Genomic DNA, 7,943 nt, shown 5'->3' with positions numbered 1-7,943 from the left:
CTAGTTTTCCCTCTCAATCCCCAAAGCAGCCTCTGCTTTCCAATGCTAGGGCAGGGTAACAGGCCACTGCCCAGGACCTCACATACAAAGCAACTGTAATGTTCTCATGTGAAGCAAAAATATCTCTCACTTCATGCAAGGAGAGCAGACCCAAGACCCAAAGCAGGCAGATGTCCCAGGCAGGACACTGCTGAGAGTGAGCTGGATATGGCTCACTGCTCACCATAACTTCTCCAGAGTCCTGAAAAAAATCAGCTTTCTTTGCTGCTGCCATCCAGGAGAGGCTGAGAGGTGAAGGCCACTGCTCCAACCTCCATAAAATCTTCAAACCCTGTGCTCTATCATTGCCATCCCTCTTGTCTCAATTGAAACAGCAAGCTGGTTTCCCCAGTATTTCTTCCTTGACTCCTCATCCACCTCTGTCCCCTTTCTTCTGTTTCTCGTGCTGCTCTGGCAGGAGTAACCCGGGGTCAGTCAAACCCTGAATTGTCTTTTTAGAGCAGCATATTAAATTTTGCCAAAAATGCTGAAAATCACTGCACCACCACTGAAAAAACATAAGCTCAGAGCCATGACTTCTGTGCAACGCAGCACTGAATCCTGCCCTGACCTTAAAGTATGTTTTAAACCTCCTGTCTTCAAGCAGATTAGCTGAGTTTGAGCATACACTTAATTGCTGTCTTGAGCTAGGCTAGATTAAACCTCTAGGTCTGTCAAAACAGAAATATTTTAAAGAGCACATGAAAAAATAATCCAGAAGAGGAACACTGTGAAATTCCATCAGCCAGAATTATTTTTTTTTTCCTTCTGCATGTAGAAAGTGAACTGGGTCATTCAGCATTCAGTGACTTTTTTTCTTACATGCTTTACCACACACAGCGATTACTTCTCTAGATTTAGATCACAGTCACAGGAGGTTTAGTAATTTAATATTTTAAAATGAAGTGGCACTTCAAATTAAAGGGGCACAAATACTGTTTGAACATGGCAAATGCTGATCGTATAATTACATGGCAATTAATTTTCATGTGGTATCTGTGTGATTATGAGATAAATATATGGCTTTTCTGTCTTCCAAACAGCACAGCAGTTTACCAGTTAATTACTTTTATATCTGCTTAGTGTAATTACACTGTAATCCATGAAAGTCTGTACATATTCTGTCATTACTTCTTGTTTACTAATAGTAGCACACAAGTGCCTTAGGTCAGATCTCATCCTTTCCTCAGTACCCTGACACCTTGGCACAGGTGTAGTTCTGCAGAGGAAAAGGAATGCAGGAATTCAGGAGGATTTCTTGGGTGCTCCACATCGTATATACAATGTGCAATGTGCTCTGGTTCTGCTAGGATTTCTTGCTCTGAAATGTAATGAGATTTCCAAGACCATTGCTAGAATTTTAATTTTCGTATTTTTGATGTAGGACAAAGAGAGGGGCTGAATAGCTTTGCATCTATCAACTACATTTTTTTCCTGAGTTGCTTTATTTAAATACAACAATACTTAACATTCTCTGTGCTTCTTCCAAACTTCACATATCACCAGTTCATGAAAGTATCTCAGTCTCTCAGACAAAGGAGTAGTTATGTTGAAGAAAAATACTCTAAATCTCATCAAGCAACTTCTCCATGTCCAAGAGAAAGATCCTCCCACCTGCAGCTGGAAAAGAAGTGAGGGAAGGGTAAGAATGTGCAGTTGTTCTCTGTTCTCACTGGCGTTCAAATTTAGCAGGCTGCTGTTCCAGTATGGGAGATTACAATGATGAGCATTATCCTACATGTGATATGAATGGAGAAAAGACAAAATAAAACTATAGTAGCTCTATATAATTTGTGCCTTGTGGTTTGAATATCTGCTATGGGCTCAGTCTGTGTGTATTGTTCTTATTGTGCAAATGCAACTTTTTGTCAGGGGGAGAGAAACTGTTGCAAGGCATTTATATTATGCTTGCATTTACATTTATTTACTCTATCCCTTAATTCACACTCATGCTTAGATATGTAACTTAAGCTCCCCTCAGTGACTGTCATCTTATCTAGGGCATTGTGCATTACCATGTGTTGGTAATGTTGCTTAAACATCATATGGAAAACAAAAAGTGCTGAAAGACAGCAGAACTAACAATTGGAATATTTAATCTATTATTAAATCAAAGGGGTAGTGTTTAGGAACTTACAGATTAAAATTTTGAGGACCAGAAGATTCCCTGCATCATGAAACCAAATGCCAAAAGAGCTGACTTTCAGTAAGCTATGTGAGAGAAATTATTTTTTCTAGAGTCATGATTCATAAATCATCTTCAAGGCAAATCATTGTGACTTCTCTGCGGTAACATTTTCAACATCATAAAGTATACAACGTTTTAAAACAAATGGCAGCTTGCAACGTCTTTGTTAACGTCACAATAATTCTAGATTTTTACTCAAATAATGAATTTTCAATGTATCCAAACTTACAGCATCAGACTTCAGACAATCCTTGTTATTATGTTTCACTTGCTAAAGTCAACAGTGTTTTGAAAAGCCTTTTAAAATGTTAATTTGTGCACTGGAAGTAAGACATGATTCACCATCTGTCACAGAGGTTCACTGGTTATATTTGGATCCATTAATAAACTCATAGGTTGCAGATGAGTAAAGGTGAGCCACCCCCCCAGTGGAAGCAGCTGGCCCAAATCTTTGCCTTGTTTCACGGCCAAACTGTTAAAGTTCATTCTGACTCAGAGAAATTGCATAGTATGGAAAAGATAAGTTAGTCACTCTGTCTGCATAACAACCCAGCCAGATGGATCCCTGTTGGATTGCAGGTCTGGCCATGCCAAGCCAGCAGGATGACACCTTACCTTCCTCTGCCTCTGGAGTTCAACAAGAGCTTCAGGAGACTCAGAGAATTTAAAACCCTCTGAGGGCCTTTGTGAACAACTCTTCACTTTTTAAGTTTGCAGTATGAGCTAAAGGGTTCAAAGGTGGCAGCATTTCTGACCTTTAGCAAGGAATTGACATCACTTGTCAATTCATCTCCCTGACTTTCCCTGATTGCATCATTGTTAAACATTTCTGCTTCCCTCTGTGTTTCTAATTGGTTCGTCTGTTGGAGATATTTACAACAAAGGGAACTGCTTTTCAGCCTAGCATTGTCTGAGCAGAAGAGATCTCAGAGATTGCATTATTCTTACTCAAGCATCACATTTCTGGGTACGTTTCAATGGGATTTCTGAAGCTTGAAGACAGGTAATCTGGAGATGAAAGAAACTAGAGAATCTGCTCACTTATCCTTTCTCCTTCAGGTCTACTTTAGCATTTTTGTTTAAATCAGGAATGCATTCTTTTAAACAAATCACCAGATTGTAGCCATTTACCATATTTTGGTTCACAATGCAAAGCAGACACGAAATACAGGAACAGGATTTGTTTCACTCTATGTCCAAAACAGAGACTTCTAAGTTTAAAAGCACAAGCTGACATCAATCTGAGAGGGACTCAATACACTTAACAGACCACAAAAGCACACACACACATACACACAAAAGCATTTCGATGTATTTTAAATTATTCTTTTTTTTTTTCCTCGTGGGAAACAACATTTCAAAAATTGTTTGAAGCAGGAATAGATCCTCAGCTTCCATTAGTCCATTATTGCAGAGGAATTGTGCTCCAAAGTGAAGGAAACTGAAAGCTGAAGTCCATCAGGTAAGTAAACTGAAAAAAACTGGCAAATTTCCAGATGATAGCTATGTGTCATGAGATCTATCCCATAGTTTCATTACAACTTCAGAGAAGGCATGATACAGTGTCTCAGTAGTGTTACTGATTCCATATGAAGAATAATGTCTGTTAACCTTGTATTTAAGATATTAAGTATATCTTTTTAATTTATATTAAACTATTACATTATGAAGCTTTAAAAATTTACTTTTATCTCCCTGGAGTTACAGATACTCATCTGTTTAAGTATCTGGAGACTTGTTTTTAAGAAAACTTAAGAGAATCTAGATGAAGGCAACTTGAGGTGAATATCTTATGGATAAGGATTCAGTTTCCTGTGATCATAAATGACAAATCAAATTTGGTTTTTCAATGCTAATTTCACATGGTTGGGCATATCATAAGAAATAAGGATCTGTACTTCCATACCATGCCTGACACTGTAGTGAGAATATCACTAGGATATCTCATTAAATATATACCTGAAAACTGTACTGAATTTAGTGTTACTACTAATGAAAAATTCAAAAACAAGACAAACTGAAAATTCACAAAACATCAAACACTTTAGCTTAAAAGAGAATGAGCCAACATATTCTTTGTTGCTCTTCATCATCATTTTGCTTTGTCAGTCTTTAATGACAATCTGTCACTGACAATATCTGGCATACAAACACCTACCACACACTTATATGTAAGACTGACTGTGCATGTGCATATATTGACTGAGTGGGAAAGAATGTCTTACACCAAAAGCCAAATACACTCAGATATATAGGTAATCTGAAGTGATTTGACAAGACTGTAAATTAAGTGTCATTTTCCTTCACAGGAAACAAAGAGTGGGAGAGATCCAGCCTCAGAAGTCTCTCTCACTACATTTTGTCTTCCTGTGAAATTCTACCAAAAAATGGAGGAAATAATTTCAGCCACTTTCTCATTGGACTTTTACTCACAGAATGCTTTGCAACTAGGAGTAGCCCATCCTCAGAGTTCTCCTCTTTATGAACTCCTTCCTCTCACAGCTCTCATGATAATTATCACATTGCCTTTAGGATTATTCCAGTCTTAATGATCAGTATCTAAGAGTGGGCTTTTCCTTTGCATCAAGGTTCATCCATCTCTCAGCTTCATTTTCGGAGGAAGAGGCTTCTGTGATCTCATCTCTTTGTGTTCATCTGTGTACCTAACCTAGAAAAAATCGCAACTCAGAGGCCACTTTCTACCAAACTTAACAAAGAGGCAAAAGTTCAAAGACATTCACTTCTGACATGCTTGAGGGTTGGGATGAGGACATGGTAAGTAGAGGAGACATTTCCCATTTCCACTGAAATGCAATTCATCCCATTTTAGTTGTTGAAACAAAGAAAAAAATCCATAGGAAATTGTGACTCTATCCTTACGAGGGAAACTTCTGTCAACAGCAAAATATAATTAATTTCCCTTACTGTGAAGCAGGGATTGTGACGATTTAGTTCTGAGTGCATAAGAAAAGAGACAAGAGATTATAGCCTTTCTTTTCGTGGTAATAAAAGCTTTGTTTATCTTGGCCTGCTTCTGCAATGCGAATCTCAGTGCATGAATTCTGCAAAAACCAAGGACCCTGCAGTAAAATTCAAGTTCATCTTGATCTAGAGAAAGTGAGATTTTATTTTACAAAGATACAGAAGTTAAAATATAAAAAAGTAGCTGGAAGATATACATGCAAGTTCACTGCTTACTTCTTTTAAGACTTAACATTTCCTCTTTGTACTAATCAAACAATGCAAAAAAAAAAAAACCCTCAATATCTGTGAGTAATTTATCTTAGAGATTAGAAAAAAAATTGTATATTGCATTGCATTACAGTTCATTTTTATATATAAGCAAGCATGGCTTACTATGAAGTATACAGGTGCTGTGAGAGAACTAGGGATGGGAAAAGCCTCAACAGAAAGGCAGGGAGAGGTCAGAGGCAGCTGAAGGAAAATAATACTTGGTTCATTCCTCATACCCACATGAAATGACAGTTTATAAGAAGGACTGTGACTGGCTTTACATCATGTGTCAGCTTTCCTGCCTGTTCAGTCTTTATTGCTGTCAAATTTTACTGTTCAGACTGACATACAACTGAACACGACTTTAAAGGGTTAGGGCATTGTATTCAAGTGCAGTTCTAGCTGATTTAAATCAGGAAGTTGCAGCACCCTTGATTCCCCAACCTGTTGTCTCCCTAACCCTTACAACTTCCCAAGCACCAGTAGCACCAGAGGCAAACATGGGAACTACATGACTGCAGTCAGAAGATGGGACCCTGACATCCCTACTGTGGCCAGTTTAAATTCTGGTGGAAACACTTCCTGCAAGCATGTTCAAATACAGCTAAATGCAACAGAGGAGAAGGATGCCCAACATCCAAGGGCAATATTAGATACCCAAGCAATTATGCTAAGCACTATTCATGTCCACTGATCATGGTCATAGAATAATTGCTTTCCATCACTTATTTTTTTTTCAGGGGTGTCTCATTCTTTTCCTGTACAACCAAGACCTTTCTCTAAGAAGCCCCTGCAATAACTAATAGCTCCTTTGTGCTCTGTCTTCATAGTTACCAGGTCTGGATGAAGGAGTTGTATGCTTTGATTGCCAGCTTCACCCAAACGTGATGTAAAAGACGTTTTCCTTACATTTACATAGAATCGCCTTGTTTCATGTTGTGCCCCAGTGCCTCTGAGCACCACTGAGAAGAGTCTGGCTTTGACTTCTAACACTGTCCCATCAGGTGTTTACACACACTGCCCAGATACATCCCTGTGGCAAGCACATTTCTCTCTCTCTCAGGATTTTTTATTGAGGTGCACAGAGAGAAATGAAAGAGAAAACAATTTCTATTTCTGCTCTTTGTTTTTGTCTTGTGGAACGTGTTTGGAGAATTGTTTACCCAGAGTGAGCTCTTAGTTAGATCATGGTGGATTGTTTAGGCCTGATGGCCAATCAGATCCACCTGTGTCTGGACTCTGCAGAACAGGGTCACGAGTTGTAAGTTGGGAGATATGATAGTTAGAGAAAGTAGCATGTAGTATTTAGTATCCTCTTTTATATAGCATATTAATGTCTTATAACATAATTATAATAAAGAAATCATTCAGCCTTCTGAAATGGAGTTAGACATCATCATTCTTCCCATTGGGTTCGCCAACATCTACAACACATCCCTTCCTCGAGGCTGACCAACCCCCACTGGAAAGATCTGGCAATCTCACTCATCTTTGTTGCCTCTTTCTGGACTCTCTCCTGCCTGTCTCTTGCACTGTGGAGGCACACATGGACACAGCACTCCAGAGCTAAGTAGAGGGGAAGGATTGCCCCCCTCCTCCTTCTGGCAGTGCAGAGGTTGTTGGCCCTCCTTGGTACAAGGACACATTCCTGTCTCATGTTCGAGCTGTTATGCAGGATCCTTATCTCTTTCCTGGAGAGCTGATCTCCATCTGGTCAGCTGCCAGCCTACACTGGGGCATGGAGCTATTCCTCCCCAGGTGCAGGACTTTACATATCCCATCAAAGGATTAGAATGTAAAAGAATTTAGCACACAGAATCATTTATAAGGCTGCTTTATGTACCTCAGAATGTTATGTACTTGAGAGGGCAGATGCTGTCTGACCATGTGCAGGTAATTTTCTTACTGTTAAATACGTCTCTTATGTTAGGGCTTCTTCTCATCTCTTGCAGAAAACACAGAAATCAGTAGAAATAGCTCAGATATTTCCTGTCCAGTCTGAGCTGATTGCTTTCTTAATGTAAACCCAAAGCGGGAAAAACAAAAAAAAAGTGGTACTGTGTGACAAAATCCCAGTTTAGTTACTCAGGTTAAAATGTGAGGATAGGTGCAAATTTAATAAAAAAATAGATTCTTTTTCAATTTTCAAGATTTCCACTTGAACAAGCCTAAAATAACAGATTATTAAACAATTTTACTCTTGCATTTTCCCGGAGTAAAAGGTGGTAGCAGAACCAGAGATCTGATTTGCTAAGATGATCTCAGCCCCAGCTGAAACGAGCTTCTTACTAGATGGAGTCTCAAATGCTTTATGTAAAATACCACAGAGGCAAGCCTAACTCAACTTGCTTTCCATATGGGAAGACACAGACATGAGACTGACAGAACATGATACACAGGGATTCATGTGGTGGTTGGTTTGTTGTTTTGGTTTTTTTCTAAATAAGAATATGGTCTCCAACTGCTTTTTTATTTTCAGGGG

General features: G+C 38.9%; 1 long non-coding RNA gene across 1 annotated transcript; it reads left to right on the top strand.

Annotated features, from left to right (window-relative positions):
* The first annotated feature begins 1,593 nt into the window (after positions 1-1,593).
* Positions 1,594-4,940, top strand: LOC128805704 (uncharacterized). The gene is made up of 3 exons (XR_008436529.1): positions 1,594-1,681; positions 3,605-3,689; positions 4,816-4,940. It is a non-coding gene; the product is annotated as an uncharacterized LOC128805704 (long non-coding RNA).
* Positions 4,941-7,943: the final 3,003 nt, after the last annotated feature.

The sequence above is a fragment of the Vidua macroura genome, chromosome 3 (genome assembly GCF_024509145.1).
Source record: "Vidua macroura isolate BioBank_ID:100142 chromosome 3, ASM2450914v1, whole genome shotgun sequence".
NCBI classification, from domain to species: domain Eukaryota; kingdom Metazoa; phylum Chordata; class Aves; order Passeriformes; family Viduidae; genus Vidua; species Vidua macroura.
The sequence above is the reverse complement of the archived record's forward strand: the minus strand, read 5'-3'. Positions and strand labels throughout refer to the sequence as shown.